This window comes from Lynx rufus, unplaced genomic scaffold, assembly GCF_022079265.1.
Source record: "Lynx rufus isolate CCGP_SWC_20201006 ecotype Redwood Valley unplaced genomic scaffold, mLynRuf1.p SCAF_16, whole genome shotgun sequence".
Classification (NCBI taxonomy): Eukaryota; Metazoa; Chordata; class Mammalia; order Carnivora; family Felidae; genus Lynx; species Lynx rufus.
Genome location: NW_025814830.1, coordinates 48,259,769 through 48,278,672, shown reverse-complemented (window position 1 = coordinate 48,278,672; position 18,904 = coordinate 48,259,769). Strand labels below are relative to the sequence as shown.

Here is an 18,904-nt window from a genome sequence, read left to right as displayed (position 1 = left end):
GCTGCTGAAATCCAAGAAACTGGCCTACGAGTTTCCAAACTGGCTCTGTGTTGCCAAGGACGTGCAATCTGGAAGGATCTTTGGGGGTCATTTGACTGCACTCTCTCTCCAGCTTAGATGCTGACTTCGGAACCTGACCTCGGCAGAAGGTGAGTCTCCACGGCCTCCACAGCGTACAGAATTATTTATCCCTGTACCCCTATATATTAAACGCCCTTCCCCGGTAGGTGAAATAACTTTGCCAAGAGAATGGATGAATCTTCTGGTGAACGTTACAAACAGGTGACACCTGGCACATAGTAACTTTCAATAAGACATTTCTCTTCTGAGCCTTTAGTAAGCTTTTTGGTGCCTATTGAGGTCAGAAGCTCAGAGCCCGGCGAAAAAGTCTGCTTCAGGCTCTGTTCTCATCAGGGGGCTCGTGCCGGTCACAGCGGGGATTTACAAACAGCAGTGTTCTATCTTTGCTAGTACATTAGCCCTTGCAATTATTTGGGACCCTTGGCTTTCCACTGCTCACACGAAGGCTACTTCCTCCTTGCCTGTAGGGTCTTCTTACATGTTCAGCCTTTTTGTTCCCACCATCGTTGTGTCTATAGTTCTACCAACCAGAAAGCAGGATCAACCAATTACCCTCACTCTGGGTTCTATCTAAACCACTCCATACATCCTGAAAGGCAGGGCAGGAAGTTAGAAAGCAACAGGAAGGGAGTGCTGGCTTCTCTTACTGTGTATGTAGGGCCACGCGCTAACACCGTGTAGGAGACAGAACGATGCCCCTCCCTTTCTCAAAGCTGTCCAGGCCCCAGTCCCCGGAACCTGTGAACAACACATTGGGTTACTTGGCAAAGAGGAAATCGTGCTGCAGGTGAGAGAAGACTGCCAAGCAGCCGAACTTAAAACAGCGTGCCCTGGGTTATCCACGTGGTCCCAAGGTAATGACAAGTGTCCTCAAAGGTACAAGACAAGTGTCCTCAAAGGAGGCGGGAGAAGACAATCAGAGGAAGACCTGCTGCCAAAGAAAAGCTCAGAGAGATGCAGAGTTGCTGGCTGTGAGGACGGGGCCGTAGCCAAGGAGTGTGGCGGCCACAAAGACAGGGAGGCAGGGAACAAGACGCCCCTTGGAGCCTCCAGGAAGGAACACTGACACCTGCATCAGCCTTCTTTCCCACGGAACTGTGCCATAACAAGCACATGTTGTTTGGCCACCACAACACGGGGGCCACTACATTTGGGACAATGGCAACAGGTACCTAACACACCTGGAAACTGCAGGCATCCATTCACTCTCTTCAGTCCGCCCCCCCCCCGGCTGGCTGATTTGCAAACGGCCAAAGTGTTGATCTGCTTTAAAATAATTAAGCCAGACTTTAGGGGGCCACAAAGACAAAACATAAATTTTATATTTATTACAAATATTACCTTTATCATTGTTTGCTGATGATTTCTGCCTTTCGGCTGTTCGTATTTAACTGACCAGAAGCGGAAATTTACTGGGATGGAAGGGCCCATATGGGTCACCTGCCAAAACCGGGAGTGTGCCTCCTGGATGAGGGCAATGGCCAGCGACATGCTCCTGTCTCTGTAGTGCCTCTTACTAGCTGCCTTGTCTGGAGCCAGTTAACCCGAGTCCCAGTTTGCTTTGTTGTAAAATGAAAATAGTAACAGTCCCAACATCTAAAGGACCATCATTAGGGTTTTAAACAGGACACTATGCATACCTTGCTCAACGCAGCACCTGACACACAGTGTTTGAAACGAAGAAGAAACCGATCCGTGGGACTTGAGTGATTTGCCAAAGAGCAGGATTACGTGGCAAAGACAGAAATACAATGCGGTCTCCCTTCCCCGGCTCATGATCTTCCCCTACAATACCCTGCATCTAATACCGAACCTTTCATTGACTCAAGCTGGTGGATTTTACTCCCTCATTGGCTTAAATAGCAAGGACAATCCACTTAAGTGAACCCCGCTCTCATCCAGGTCTAACGCCGTTTGCATATAATTAAGTACCAAACACCGTCACACCAACGGAACTAAAATACACGAAGCCAAGGCCCGGGGTTCCGGTCTAGCTCCGAACATTTAAACTGAACAGAAAAGAGTATTTATCCACGGACTGTTGACATTCAACCTGTTTTCACAGAGACAAGGCAACTCATTAACAAAGACATAAAATGAAACTGTGAAAGCAACTAGGGGTCAACCTGCAGAGAGAGCAGCGAGCTATCAGGGTTACATGGGAATCAAGACGCAGCCTGCACCCCAGCAGGGACTTGAGACACTAACGTTAGGGAAGGAAAGATCTGGCAGTATGGTCACCTGGCACGATTGGCAGACACACCATTACTCAGAGGAAGGTGCCCTCCCAGGGGGCGGAGGACCAGAAAGGCTGGAGGGCGGGTCAGCCTTGGACAGAGGGGATATGCTCAAGGCAGCAATGCTGAGGGTCAGGCGCCGTGCTTGGTGACGTATACAGCTGGTCATCCAACCCTCGCACAAACCCTAACTGGAGCGAACGGTTGGAAACCACGTTTTACAGGGGAGAAAAGGGGAGTTCAGAGGGGTTCGGCACTTGCTCAGAGGTCACGCAGACAGGAACAGGAGGGACTCACACTTGGACCCTTCAGTCTGACCTGGAAAGTACTGATACTTCCGGGAAGAGGGACAGCAGTGACCGTGCGGGATGGGCCTGTGGCAGGGACACGGATCCCGAGGCCTGAGGGCCCGGGAGGTCATTCTGAGATGTGGGACCAACATGGCACTGGCCATGAGCCCAGCGGTACAGTCAGAGCACAGGCGGCCGGGAGACAAGGTGCTGGTGTCCCAGAACTTAGGCGGGACCTCCTTCCAGTGGAAGGAGAGCCGAGGCAGCCCTACCGGGAGGCGCACAGCAGAGCATGACATGTTGATCAGCTCCTGCTGTGTGGCGGGGCCGTCCCCTCACACCCCGGACAGGTCTCAGACAGCCTCCTGAAACCGCCCTGGGGGCCCCAGAGGCCCTGAGGTCTCCGGAGCTTGTCACTCAGGCACCGAATACACTTAGTCTAATTGGATATTATTCCTTCTTTATGAAGCCAAGCAGGTTGTTACCCAGTTCCCTGGGTAAGACACTTGCAGCTTCATTTTGCAATTACATCTCCCTGGTATTTGTCATGGCACAGAAGTGAAATCTCTGTGTCGCTGGTCCCCGATGTCAGCTTTTCCTTCTGTTTAAAACATAGGTGCTCTGCCAGGTCTTTTAAATCTGTAAGCGCTTTTCCACCCTCTACAAAAAAAAAAAAAAAAAAAAATCCTGCAATATCTGACCAATTATTTTCCAACCCACATTAAAAATAGATGCCATTTCCACTGCCACTGTGGCAGTTAATAAAACTGCTCACAGCTGCCCTGGTTCTTCACTTCTTTGGGGTACACAGTAGGCTTGCACTTCCCTGTCCATCCAAAGTTGGACATGGCTGAGGACTTGTTTTGGCTAATGATCTGTGCAGGGGGCTGGGGGGGGGGGTGGGGAGAGGCAAGTAATACTCCTGGGCAGAAGCTTTCAAGGGCAGGAACTGATCTGCCGTGTCCCCTTTTCTGTACTGCAAATGACAGAGTCATGGGTAGGAGATGGGGCTGAGGTCAGTGACTTTAATGAGCAGAACTCCACCCACCCTTCCCTTTTCTTGTGAGTGGGAAATAAACTCACTGCCTTTACAGAGTCACAGAGATCTGGGGATGTTTGTTACTGCATCACAACCTAATGCATCCTTACTGGTACAAGCCATTATAACCAGTTCAAGTCCGGTCTTTTTTTTAAATTTTTTTTTTTTCAACGTTTATTTATTTTTGGGACAGAGAGAGACAGAGCATGAACGGGGGAGGGGCAGAGAGAGAGGGAGACACAGAATCGGAAACAGGCTCCAGGCTCTGAGCCGTCAGCCCAGAGCCCGACGCGGGGCTCGAACTCACAGACTGCGAGATCGTGACCTGGCTGAAGTCGGACGCCCAACCGACTGCGCCACCCAGGCGCCCCACAAGTCCGGTCTTTATGTTCTACCTCCTTGTCACAAAGTTTTGGCTTCCCTTTCGCCTCCCAGCAGTATGGCATGACTCATGAGCTATCAAGGGTGGGCTGGGCAGGCCGCCCAGGTTGTGATGTGCATCCCAAGCCCCGCATCCTTTTTGGCTCCTCCCTCTCTAGGCAGCACACCCTTCCCCTTGGACCTAACCTGTATTCACAGAGCAAGATGACAGACCTTGCTTTTCACCCCACCTTGTCTTGAAAAGGTTACAGGTGGAGTCATCCACATTTCAGTTCCAAAACATAAATCCTGGCACAACCAGGCTATTAGTCCTTACAAGGTTTTCTAGAACCCAACATGAGCCACACATGTGGTCAAAGAAAGGGTCGCTCATCCCGGATCCCCTGGCAAACCGCCATGACTCCCGGGGCCCGAGTCCTCTAGGAACGCCTCAGCAATCGTTTCCCTTGAGGGTGCCCCGCCAACCTAGAATGATCAACCTCCACCCTCAGAGAAGCATCTTCTGTTCCTGCTCCATCTAGGGAGCCTTCTTCATTCTGCAGCAACAGCTGGTGGCCTAAGAAGCCCACAGCCCAAAGTCCTCAGCCACACTGTTGCTCAGGCCAGACGCTGCTCTCTGGAACGAGGTGGGTTTCTCTGCTGAGTGCCTGACTGGGAAGGGCAGTTCACAGCCCTGGATCCCAAGCAGGATGCTTACCTGCTAGCTGCTCTCACACACCCTTTCCAAATCCCCAAAAATAAGGGAATCTGATCAAATAAAATAGAGTGACCACGATCACAGGCTAGACACCTAATATGCATTATCTCTAACGTCCACAGCAAACTAAAGCTCAGAGGGGTCACACGGCAGAGCCTGGATTTGAAACGGGTTCCTCCACCCACTCCACCAAACTTCCATCCCTCATGCCTTTTATTTATTTATTGGGGGGTGGTCATTTGGGGGGCATTATTCTTCATTCCAGGAAGATCCTCGTCAATCATACCCATACTGAAACGCCTTGCTCCGGTTTCCCAATCAGCTGTTCCGTGTTACCCACACTCACCTTGAACCCCTCCTTCTGGAACCTCTTTTCCACACACGTGGCTCAAATAACACACGTGTTTCTCACGATTCTGGAGGCTGGAGTCCAAGGTCAAGGTGATTCATTCCTGGGGAGAACTCTCTTCTAAGCTTGCAGACAACTACTGCACTGTGTGCTCGCATGCCTTTCTTCGGTGCACGCCCACAGACAGAGACCTCTGTCTTCCTCTGCCTCCAAGGGCACTATTCACATCACGAGGGACTCCCTCTCATGGCCTCGTCTAACCGTAATCACCTCCCAAAGCCCCCGCCCCTCCACCTCCCAGTATCATCACTCTGGACATCAGGCTTCAGCATATGTATGAATCCAGAGGGGACACAAACACTCGGCCCATCATAGTCGGGAACAGAACTGATGCATTAACTGTAGGCGCACAGTGTAGCTGCCTATTTTTGTCTAATTTTCCAAGGTGCCACTCTTTGTGCTTCCTAAAGTAGCCCCTGACAACGCACCAGCAGCGGCAGCAGTGACTGCCAACCTCCACGGGAGCTTCCAGATGCAGGTACTTTATTAAGCAGTTCACACATGGGATCTCCTGTCGGCAGGGCTCTCTCCTGCACTCCATGCATGTCCCTCTCTGCCCAAATGTCACCTCACCAATGAAGCCTTCCCCAAAAACCCTAACAAAATAATGCTCGGTACACAGGAGGCCCACAATACAGGTTTGATGAGCGAATGAAAGACTGAAGGAGTGAATGCATCGAAAACGCCCTTCAAAGCCATGTCTCTGGACTCTTTCTGATGAGTGAGCCCTATGCAATGGCCACGAGAAGACCCAGCTGGCTCCATCATCACCTTCCTGGGAAGTAATGCCCACCCCAGACTCACAGGAGCTGAGCAGCACTAGGACTGAGGCCGGGGTGACCCATCCTGTGCCACAGAGCTGGGCCAGGGCCAGAATCAGAACCAAGAATAAATGGCCCGTAGCTCTCTAGCCTCTCAGTAGGAATATCTGAAGTATCTTTAATCAAACTTTAGAGGCTCAAATTGCCCACAATTCTAGAAATGCCTCCAGTTACTATGGATTTATCAGTGAAGAGAATGAAATAAAGAAAATTTGTTCCATAGTTAAAGCCAAGGCCACTTTATCCCAGATGTACTTAAATCACTTAGCTCTTAACAGAATCTTTAACTATAAATATACTAAATTTGGTAGTAGGATAGATTAACTACAAAAGGAAATTAACACTGCCTCAGAGAATGGAGATAACATATTAAGCCACTGAGAGGCCACTTTTGAGAATTATAACTGGGTAGACCTAACATTTTTAAATGGATATTAGAGATGATGAAATACTATGTGGCCACCCTCCGAAATGCAATTGAATTTACATTGATTAAGAAAGAGGGAGAAAATCCAGTCTCATAGAAGGCCTTTAAACAAGCCCCCGAACGACTTCTTTGGGAAATAGGTTTTGGTGACTCAGTGGCGTGTCAGGAGTCGTCCGGCGAGAAGCTGCAGCACTGAGGGCCGTTATGAAGGCACGAGAGCGGGATTTCCTCCGTGGAAACGTTGACACTTGCCTTCCGAAGAGATGGGGGGGGGTGGCGAAAGCCAAAGTTGGTGGGGCTCTGTCCTTAGCCCTGTTTGCATTCTCCAAAGCCAACGGCCGGTCTCATGATGCAGTACATCACAAATCCTCAGCGGTATCGACTGCTTGAAGCGGATGCTTCCCCGTTAAATACAGCGCAGCTCAATTAACGGCTCTTTCAATATACAATTTAATTTTTCTTTCATCTTGATCCACAGCCTGGCTCAACATGAGGAATGCTAGAATAGATGGACTTTGAATATTGAAGCAAGTCTTTATAAATAAACCTATCACACGTGTAATGATTTCTGTCATAACATGACAGAATAGATGAAGCCCCCATCTAGTGCTTCTACTCACACGTCATTTTTCCAATATCACCAGAACCTACCTTTTTTTTTTTTTTTCCGGCTTTTCCCTGATACTTTTATCCAGTTATCCCTGAATGGCATTCTGCTGTTTGAGAAAAGTTTATCCTTTTTTTTTTTTCCTTCCCTGTGTGACAATTCTTCAGAAAGAACAAAGAAAATTTACTATTCTGTTACTTACATGTAAGATAAGGAATGTAACTTATAAATGAATTATGAAGGTCTTACCCTTGGAAAGACATACATATTTCATCATAAGTGTGATCCGTAACACTTATTCCACATACAGTATTTATATTTACACACGATTATTCAAGGTGTCTTTTAATCTCACCGAGCCCATACTTTCATAAGCAAATCAAACATTCTCCTTTAACCTGTAAGGCACGAAACAGAATGTACAAAAAGGGCTCCCAATTGACCCTGCAACACATACTCTCTCCCTGGATGGAAGGTATTCTGTTTACAAAGAATGCTGTGATTCCGGTGATTTCTCAAAGGTACACGACGCAGTGTTCAAACGGCTCCACGGGCTTGCTGTTGGTCAAAGAGGTAGCTGTTTCACTGTGGACCAGAGACAGTTTCTTCTGTTTAAACATGTTCACAAAAACAGACGGGACAACATTTAATGCCTTGGATGGGAGCCAAGCAGCACGGACTTGGATTTCTCAGTCTTTTGGGGCTGGTTGAGGAAAGAACAGGGCCTTCCCTCGGTAAGTGAAGGAAGTATCAGGGGAGGCCGGCTGAAACCCCTGATCAAACCATTCTGGTTGGTCTCTTTGAGGCTACAGGAGAAGGTTCATTGCCAAGCCGGGTAACATCATAGTCACATCACAGTGACAAATGACTTATTTTAATTTTACTGGTTTTATCCTGGTGTATCTGATTTTCATGGTATAATTTATAACCTACTTAAAAAATTCAAAATACATTTCAGATTTTTCAACTCATTCACTGCTTGTGTAGCAAGAAATAGATATTACACACAAATATGGATGTGTGTGTGTGTGTCTGTGTGTGTGCCTGCGTGTGTACAGACACAAAAGAACAAGCATTCCAAACAGGAACTGACAAAACGACCCACATTTTAAACACCCACCTTCCATTCTTACTCTGCTTTCCTCGATACTGGACTGCTGATCTAATTCAGAGCGAACAATACAAAAGCTGTAAGAGACTTTTTAATTGTCAGAGATAGAGCACTTAGAATTTATAGTAATTAACTAGTCATTAGTTCAAATAAGAACATTAATTGGTATGTTCAGAAAATCTGCAGCATTGCAAAATTTAAAATAAACATTACAAAGATATCATTTACAACTAATCTATATTTACCACTGAAGTGAGCTTCAAACTATATTTCTTTCTATTACGCCTTTATTGGCTACGGCACGCAGCAAATGGGGTGTGTTACACACAGCTTCCTAACCACCTAAATTTATAAAACCCAATTACATAAATTAATTAGGAATGAACCATACATTTATGCCTTTGTTTGCAACTGCAACATATTAAACATGACAAAGTTAATAAGTAGACCCTAAAAGAAAAAATAGTGCCGTGTATTCATTTTCCATAACAAATTTTTATGAGATTTAATTTGACTTGTCTAGTCCTAAGGGTCATGATTCTTAATAAATATGCAGTTTCTTGCCATTTCATATATATGTAAGGGTATGTTTTTATGGTTCCTAAAGGACCAAGAATGTATAAATTCAAGCGCATTTATTTCCAGATCCAGAGACAGAAGGGCACAGAATTACTCAAATGTTATTTCTATCTTGCTTATCTCCTCCGTTGTTATCAAAGACAGCGTTTCAGTAATCAGAGCAGTACGCACACAAGATTAAGTGATTTGCCATCACCTCGCTTACCATGGGATACAACCATTAAAATAAGCTTAGTCTTAGCTCCAAGGAGGACTAAAACATTGATACAAGTTGAAGCTAATCAGAAGAACATGGCTGGAAACATAGAATATAATTTTATTAATGCAAAAATCAGAACCCTAAAAATGTGTACCATATTTTAAAAAAAAATCAAATAATCTTACATCATTGTTGTTCAGAATGGTATTTTCCTGCATGAAAAATGCTGGAAGAAAATCACCTATTTTTTTTTTTAAGGGAAAAGGGAAAAAAAAAGTCTGGAATGAAGATAATCTCTCCCTTTACCCTTAGTCAATGCATATTCCTAATAGAATCATTCATGTGTCTCGACAAGATTCCCAGGTTCAGAAGGGCAACCTGGCAGGCATGTGCATTTAAGGGCATTTTTACCTGCCTTAAGAGTGTGGGTTAGAGGAAAACCCGAGACATCGTGACAAGCCTCCAGCCTCTGTTCTGTCACAGCCCATGGCAAATACATGAAAATCCTCAGGTCACAGACCACCCGGACAAATCAGACAACGCCCCCCGGTCCCCAGCCTGACTTGCCCTTGCTGGCTGGAGCAGAAGGGACCCCTCACCAGAGTAAGTAAGAGGGCAGAGCTCCTCACATCACCAGAGGAGGGGATGCACAGTCTGTCTTAAAAGGGCCTGACTTCCCCTTTCAAAGACAAAATCCTCTCCTGGGACCCTGGGGACGGGACATGGGGAACAGGGGACACAGCTTGCAGCCTCCTCCACACCCTTTCATCAAGCCTCAGACCCCACTGCTCCATGTGGTTTCTCCACATATGCCTCCAGCTCAGCAGGACCCACACTCGCTCACTCCTCTCCTCCCTTCCTCCTCCTCCTCCTCCTGCACTCCTCCCTTCAGTGAATGGCACCGAAACCCAAGCATCACCGGCAGGGATGTGCTTTTCCTCCTTCGGTCTGAGGCCTTTGCCCACAGGGTGCTGTAAGACTGCAAGGCCCTTTTCTGCTTCTCTTCTCTCTCCTGGTAATGCTTCCCAATTCAAGTCAAAACCCACCTCTTCCACCATGTTTTTTCGGACTCCTCATCCCACTGACCACCTGGATCACATATGACGGTGGTGTTCAAATGGGCCGACAAATTCTTTGACAATCCTCCCTTCAAGAGGTAGAGCCCAATTCCCCTCTCTTCAGTGTCAACTGGATCAAGTGCTCCACTCCTTTTTTTTTAAGTTTATTTATTTTGAGAGAGTTTTGAGAGTTTATTTTATTTGAGAGAGCAAGCTTGGCGAAGGGGCAGAGAGAGACAATCCCAAGCAGGATCCACCCTGCCAGCTCAGAGCCCGACGCAGGGCTCGATCTCACAAACTGTAAGATCGTGACCTGAACCAAAATCAAGAGTCAGACACTCAACCGAGGGAGCCACCCAGGTGCCCCAAGGTGATCTACTTCTAACGAAGTGAATGTGGCAGAAGTGAAAATGAGCGACTTTTCAGACGGGGGATAAATAGTACCGTGGCTTCTACCTGGCTCTCTCACCCTTGGATCACATGCTCTGGAAGAATCCAGCTGCCATGTTGTAAGGACTCTGTAACAGAGGTCCCTGTGGCCTCCAGCCAAAAGCCATGTGGGTGCACCATCTGGGAGGTGGTCCTCCAGTCCCAGTCAAATCTTCAGATGCCATCTTGATGGCAACCTCATGAGAGAACCTGTAGCACAACCACTTAGAAAAGCCACATCCCAATTCGTGACCCAGAGAAACTCTGGGAGACAGTAAATGGTGACTTTGAGGGTAACTTTTGGGGTCATCTGCCATGCAGCAGAGAGAACTAATTCAGGTACCCTTCCCGTGTGCTTCCACGACTCCATATCTCCAGCACCCAGCATGGCACCGGCATATTGTTGACACTGAAGACGTCTGAGGAAGACGTGGTCGACAGCTGAATGAACAGATCAACGAACAAATGAACCAACACCATGAGAACTGCTGGTAACATATGTAAGATACTCTCACTCCAGTTATATGAACGTGACACTATGATGTTCTGGTAAGATGATCATTTACAATCAACGCTGATTCACTTTGGAAAGAAGAATAGAGACTCTGCCATGTATCCATAACAACATTTCAGGAGGCTACACCATACATCATTTTGGAAACCACTGCTCTGAGGGTTCCCCCCCCAATAAAATTACCTCTTTATTGAGAGAGAATTCATATACCATGCAATTTTCCCACACAAAGTATACAATTCATTGGTTTTTTAGTACATTCACAGAGTTTTGCAAATATTATCACACTCAGTTTTTGGACATTTTCATCACCCCCCATTAATTAATTAATTAATATTGGAAAAAAATTTTTAAATGTATACCCTGTAAGCAAATAATTTCTAAGATCCCATCCCATGGAAGTAATCAAATATGGAATAACTTACATAGAAGAATGGCCATCAAAGCATGTTGATTAAAAATGGGAAAATAAGGTAAATATCTAACCCGAAGAAATAAATAAATCATGGTTTTTCCTGTGGGATAGAACATGCTCATGTGGGTATTTAAGAGCATCATGTTTTAAGAACATTTAATGACACGGGAAAATGCCCACAAAATAGTTAACTGATAGGGGTGCCCGGGTGTCTCAGTCTGTTAAGTGTCTGACTTTGGCTCAGGTCATGACCTCTTCTCTTGTGAGTTCAAGCCCCACACCAGGCTCTATGCTAAGAGCACAGAGCCTAGAGCCTGGGGCCCGCTTCGGATTCTGTGTCTCCCTCTCTCTCTCTGCTCCTCCCCCACTCACGCTCTGTCTCGATCTCTCAAAAACGAACAAACGTTGCAAAAAAATTAAAAATAAAAATAAAGTAAAATAAAAATAAAATAAAATAAAAGGAGAAGGATTCAGAGGCTACCACCACACTCAGAAGAAGAGTGCTGTGACCAAAAGTGGTACCTGTCACAGACACAGGAGACATGAACTATGGTATTGTCATACCTGACAACAGTTACAAGAGCTGCTGTTTAATGAAATTTTGCAATAAACCACCTGTATTAAAAAGCAAAATTGTTGTTCCCATTAGTAAGAACCCATCTATTTTATTTTCAAATTTTATTTTAATTTTATTTTTTTTAACGTTTATTTATTTCTGAGAGAGACAGAGACAAGGACAGAGACTGATAGCTGATAGCACCGAGCCTGACCAGGGGCTTGAACTCATGGACCACGAGATCATGACCTGAGCCGAAGTCAGACACTTAACCGACTGAGCCATCAGGCGCCCCTAATTTTATTTTAAATCTATCCGTTTTTAAATTCAAAACTCTACACATCATTTTCTCAGCACAGACACACACCTAGACCAGTAACACAGACTCAAAACTTCAGAGTCGCCTTCTCCAGCCCCCTCTACTTTGGCCTCACCATCCAATCAGTTGTCTGTCTCCACAGATCCCATTTTATCCAGACTTAATGGTCTCTTACTGCAGCCTCCTCCATAGAGCCACGTTTACAGCATTTACCAACTACGGTCCTGGAGGAATCCCTCAGGCATACCACTTAGAAGTCCTATAATGGTTCTGCATTTCCTAGCATAAAAATTCCAAACTCCTTAGCCTGATATTCTAAACCCTACAAAGATTCTGCCTAATTTCTTTTCTGTTTCTACTAAAATTGTCTGTTGCCACATTCAATGCAATGGTGAAACTTAAAATAACCAGCAATTTAATGGATGGATGGATGGATGGATGGAAGGAAGGAAGGAAGGAAGGAAGGAAGGAAGGAAGGACGGACGGACAATTGCTGGGATGGATGGATAGACAGATGGATTAATCCTAGTCTGTTGTTCCATGCAATTTTTTTGTTTGATTGTCTGCCTACCTACCTCCCATCTCTTTTCAACGAAATCCTTCCAGGCCCAACTCTTCCACAAAGCCTTTCATCACCTCATCTTCTAACCGCTTCACTGAAAAAGCCCCATCTGTGTCCCAAACTTCCACAGTTTTTAAGTCATTTATCCTGTCCTCCTCATCATAGAGTTCTTTTGCAAGTAAGTTCCCCGCCTCCTAGAATTCAACTCCTGGCATGCAGGGCTGGTTTAAGCTCCAGCTTCACGGACTCTACACAATGTCCTTAACAAAACTGTTCATTAATTAATAATTATTCATGAACTGGTTGGATATACATAGTAACTTTCAATTTTTATTTTTAATTCCTAAAAGATAATGACCTAGAATTAAAAATCCTCTGTTCTGTGATTTTAGAAAATTAGTGGTCTAAACTCACTTAAATAATGGCAAGAAGGTGTGACATTAAGCACCAACAGGGAGGGTCTAGCTTTGCTTTTATCCCGGACTTGCTGCACAATCTGAAGCAAGTTTCTTCTCTTGTCCCTGCATATTCCTCATCCACACAGTAACCAGGTATGGAAGCAGGTGTTGCGTAACGGCCTTTCCACCTTCCCAATTCACAGTGCCAAGATTCAGATGAGAACAGAAGAGGGATGAAAATTGATAACCCTGACCTAAGCAGTCACTCTATGAGTCTAATACATTGCATTGATAGAGACTACAGTTTCAAAGAACAAAAAGGCTGGAGGGTCTGTCCATGGGCGTTAATAATGGCTTTTCACATCTGTGCCCCCTCCAGATAGGAAGCCAAATGCTGCAGCTGTGAAAGATACGTTCTTCCCTACGAAGCCCAACTAGGCCTCTTCCCAGCTGGCAGTACCTTCCCCAGTTGCCCAGCATCGCTTTCACCACTGCTGTCCAGGAGTTAAGGCGGTGGCAGACAAATGTGTCCATGGCAACACCATCATGACCAAGGAAAGCACACACATGAACGTGCTACCTTCTAACTCCCCACAATTGGAGAGAATTCAAGGCAGCAGGCTTTCACGATCACCGTGAACTCACACCGGCTCTGAAAAGCCATGCTTAGGATTTATTCCAGACATGGTTTCTTTCGTGTGATGATGGTAACAGGCAAGGTAAGAGCAAAATGTGAACAATCTGTCACTACCACACCAATGGAGAAAATGACAAGACTATGTCATGACCAAGACCTTCTTGAATACTGAACCCTGTCTCTTACCTATCCCCTATCCCTCTCCCTTCCCCATGTAGTTTTATTCACCCACCTGTTCACAAATTCCCCCCTAGTGTCACTCCTGACTTGTGGTGGCAAGAAAAAATGTTAAAACCGAAGTCTCCTGGTCACGCCTTCATCTCACAGACTTGAGACATGGTCTTCTTGTCAACGAAGAGAAGTTTTTGCCTAATTCAATTAGTGAATACACTACATCTCTGCCAAGAAAATAAGTATAGAATATCCCCCCAAACATACACAGAATTTTGCCATTTCCTTTATAAACTTCCACCCAAATACATTCAAAACATTTACTATGCAACCTAACAAATTTTCCTTCTCCATTAAAATACATCTCCCTTCTCAACGAATCTACCCATCAACAGTCTTCCTGAATACTCATTCACCCCATCACAACACGAACCTGTGCTTCACAGTTTGCCAAATCCACCTGTCTCAGCTCTCTGCACCCAGGCCAGAAAGGAAGATGGGGCACCAAGGCGCCCAAAACATGCCCAGTCTGGTCGGCCAACTAGGCTTGGGGGGAATCCAGGAGCCAAGTCAAAAGTGGTCCCTTACCAAATTTTCAGCCAGACTGCCGGACTAGGATGGCTAGCAAAAGTTTAGGAAATGAAAGACAAGGTCAAGCGAGAACAGCTTAAAAAGTGGAAATAATTTGAAAAAACTGAACAATAGATGGAAAAGGATGCCCAGTGAAGGGGGTAAAGAGGAGGTACAGATGAACTTAATGATCACTCAGAAATAATTCCACGTGGACAACCTGTCACACATGGCTGGACTAGGACCCCATTCCCAAAGGACCCCAAAATTGTGTTCAAACAGTATTAATGTCTACTTTTCTCTTGCATTTTTTCCCCACCTGTGATTCACAGACCTAGCCAAATATTTCTCATCATATCTCACAGCTATTAACGCTTTGGACTTTGAATAGAGTCTTAAAATAATGAAGCTCAGATCACTAGAATGTTCTCATCATGCCTTCTCATTCTTTCAATCTTCTGTTAAGCTTAGAACATTTTCATTGCGTCCTCAACCTTGTCCACATTCCCCACAGAATGATGCTATCCTAATCTTCCTTCTCGAAAAATAATTGCCTCAAGAGACAAGCATTTTGGTTCTCAGGTGAAATTCAGAAGAATTTCAGGTTGCAGAAGAAAGGAAACATACTGCCCGATTCGTGGGTATCATTGTAATTGTAATGAGAAGATTTTATCCAGGTGTTTCCCAGTAGTACAGACCCCTCTGTGTGGGGTGGTCAGTAGGGGCAGAATTAAGAACCAGAAACGATTGTACCGTTTTCAGACCCACGTCTCCTCTAACTGCTTCAGTGAGAGCCAAGAATGGGGGTCTCCATTTGGAAGGCAGAGGTACATGACTGCCTTTTCATCGTGGGCTTTTCTTCTGTTTGCAGTCTGCTGTACACCCAGACCTGCTCATAAATACAAAAGGAATGTATTGTTTTTAATGCTATTTTTTAGAGAGAGAGGCAGAGCATGAGTGGGGGCGGGGGGGGGGGCGTGCAGAGAGACAGAGAGGGAGACACAGAATCCCAAGTAGGCTCCTGGCTCTGAGGTGTCAGCACACAGCCCGACACGGGGCTCGAACTCACGAACCGGGAGATCATGACCAGAGCTGAAGTCAGACGCTCAACCAACTGAGCCACCCAGGCGCCCCTGGAATGAATTTTTTACTAGCCTAAACTGAACTTGGGAGGGATGCCTGTTTTCCCCTCGAGTGCTGAGGATCATGAGCGCACGTGTGCAAAGCACTCCATCCAGAGAAGGCAGGCAAGAGCAGCGAGGGTCGGTCCAAGATACAGAATGGGGATGCTTTATGCAAACAGACAAGCTCACCTTGGGCAAAGACCACCATACTCTAAAATTAATCCAGCCCTTAGACATAACAAAGCTTCCCTCGGGCTTTGATCATGGCAGCTGGATCTCCCAGTATGTGGATTCACGATGAATTAACATCATACAAGGGCAAGCCTCATGCAGTCACCTAAGAAGCCAACCGCCCCTGATGTGTGAGTGCAGTAATAAGAATGACAATAATAAAAATGTTGTGGCGATCTAAGATATAATAAACACTCTGCTAAGACTTCAGCAATACCACCTGAAGCCCTCACAACAGCCCTACAAAGCAGCTATTAATATCACATTTTACACATGGGGAAACTGAGGCTCAGAGAGGCCAAGTGCCTGGACCAAACCTTTGTTTTTATTCCTTTCATTTTCTTTCTTTCCTTCCTTCCTTCCATTCTTTGTTACTGTAGCAAGCGCAAATGCTACAACCATATAGAAAATCAATTGAAGACATGTAAGCCAGGTGACAGAATGAGAACAAACCCAGCTAATTTCGCAGTGGGTCAAGGGAAACAAAACAGGAGGAAATCAGAAGGCTGGAGAGTAACTGTGAATTGCCTACTATGTGTAGAGGAACACAGTCAGAGAATGAACAACAAATACTGCCCTTCTATCTTGGACGTTCCGCCACTGGCTCAAAGTCTAGCCATGGAAACCTGTTGGTGACACCCGAACGAGGAGATAGTAAGCAATGCCTTATTTCCTTGCTGGCTGTCTCAACAGGCTTCAAAAGAAAACCAGGTTGCACACTGGCCACTGGGTCACTGGTGACTTCTCAACCCACTACCTTCATAGGTCCATAAGTAATTATTTTTCCTACTTGGAATGGCTCTCCTTGCATATGTTAGTGTCCTTCTTCCCACCATTGATCATTCCACCCAACAGGCTGCTTAGTCTGTCAACGACTGATTGATGAGGAAGCCTACATACATAAATGCCATCCACCGCTTGATTCGAACAAGAGAGAAGAAAGATCTCTGAGTCTGGAAATGAGCCTGAGCAAGACACTCCCAGATGTAATTGGTGGGGGAGGGGGAGACTGAGGGGTGGATGACATGTGTACCTGAGTCAGACATTTGGATAAAAGATCACCTCATCAGTCTCAAAAATATCAGGTAAGGGGCACCAAGGCGATTCAGAATCTGCACCCCTAATCCCTCTAATGAACTAAGAGCATGCCATTATGATAGCAATTGAGAGAGGATAAGAAAGGAGAACCCCTGTGAACATTAAGGTCATTGTCCAAGGGTCGTAACACAGAAAGAACCCTAGAAAAGGAGATATAATAAGAGCCACATTAATCGGCCTTGGGTAAGAAATAATTATAGGACCATAAGGATGTAAATGTATATTGTTTCTCATCTTTTAGAATCTATCCACAGAAAATACAAATCAAAACCACAATGAGATACCACCTCACACCTGTCAGAATGGCTAACATTAACAACTCAGGCAACAGATATTGGTGAGGATGCGGCCACTGGTGGTGGCACTGCTGGTGGGAATGCCAACTGGTGCAGCCACTCTGGAAAACAGTACGGAGGTTCCTCAAAAAATCAAAAATAGAACTACCCTACGACCTAGAAAGTGCACTACTAGGCGTTTACCCAAGTGATACAGGTAAGCTATTTCTAAGGGGCACACGCACCCCAATGTCTATAGCTGCACTCTCAACAATAGCCAAAGTATGGAAAGAGCCCAAATGTCCATCAATGGATGAATGGATAAAGGAGATGTGGTGTGTGTGTGTGTGTACATATATATATGTGTATATATAAATACACATAAATACATATGTATGTATAATGTATGTGTGTATTTATATATACACACATAATAATATATAATGGAATATTACGCGGCGATCAAAATGAATGAAATCTGTCATTTGCAACAACATGGATGGAATTAGAGTCTATTATGCTAAATGCAATAAGTCAGTCAGAGAAAGACAAATATCATACGATTTCACTCATATGTGGAGTTTAAGAAACAAAACAGATGAACATAAGGGAAGGGAAGCAAAAATAAGATAAAAATAGGGAAACAAACCATAAGAGACTCTTAAATACAGAGAACAAACTGAGGGTGGCTGGAGGGGTGTTGGGTGGGGGGATGGGCATTAAGGAGGACACTTGCTGGGATGAGCACTGTCATATGTAAGTGATGAATCACTAAATTCTATTCCTGAAATTATTGTAACACTGTATGTTAACCCACTTGGATTTAAATAAAAAGAAAATTTTGTGTCAAAAACTTTTAAATGGCATTTGCTAAGTCATACTAAAAGTTAAAGAGTAAACCTTGAAAAAAAAATAACCCATAGATAATGCAGGAAATTTAATTATGGCTATAGGATGGATTACAAATGTTATTATTCATGACAAAATAGAAGTGTATGAGGCAGAAATTAGGGGGCAAAGGGAAAAAAAGAAAAAGTGGAAATATTGGTAGCAGACACCAAAAGGCTCACCTAACAAGGTACAAAGTCAAGGGCACTTCCAGAGTAGAAAACACACACATCCGTATCATATAAATACATGTACACACATATATACACACACATCATAAGTGCATACATACATGCATATAATTCACAGAATGTACAATGTAAATATATAATACAGAAATCTGACGTTGCAAACACAATGGGAGTGAGGAGATAGAACCAATGAAGTTGGTATCAGTGAGCTGAATCCACATCCGTAACAGCAAACGTCATTAGCAAGTCCCTGAAACTGACAGATCAATTCATGGCAGTTTAAGCACACTGTTGAGACACAGGAGGCAGCCACTAGAGGCATCAAAAACACCAACTGTTCAAAGTGGCTGCCTTTGTTCATCCTATAAAGCAGTACCCAGAAAAGCGCCGGGCACAGAATCCATTCTCTACGGTATTTGATGAATGAATGAATGAATGAATGAATGAGTGGACAAAAGCAGAGGGTGGGAAGGTAGGGTAAGAAGCTACTGCTTGCTATTATTAGCCCCTGAGAACTACTTGATTTTTCCCCTAATAATTGCAAATATTAACTTTCTTGTGTGTGCCTGGGGGCAGGGGGTGTGGTGTAT

At 45.0% G+C, this 18,904-nt stretch overlaps 1 protein-coding gene and 1 long non-coding RNA gene across 3 annotated transcripts in view; both read right to left on the bottom strand.

Annotated features, from left to right (window-relative positions):
* The window catches only part of WWOX (WW domain containing oxidoreductase), a 978,183-nt gene that overhangs the window by 876,132 nt on the left and 83,147 nt on the right, over window positions 1–18,904 (bottom strand). The window lies entirely within an intron of this gene.
* Window positions 5,404–8,928, bottom strand: LOC124511509 (uncharacterized). Its single transcript, XR_006961911.1, has 4 exons — window positions 8,110–8,928; window positions 7,447–7,574; window positions 7,034–7,150; window positions 5,404–6,881 (listed from the first exon to the last, which is right to left on the bottom strand). It is a non-coding gene; the product is annotated as an uncharacterized LOC124511509 (long non-coding RNA).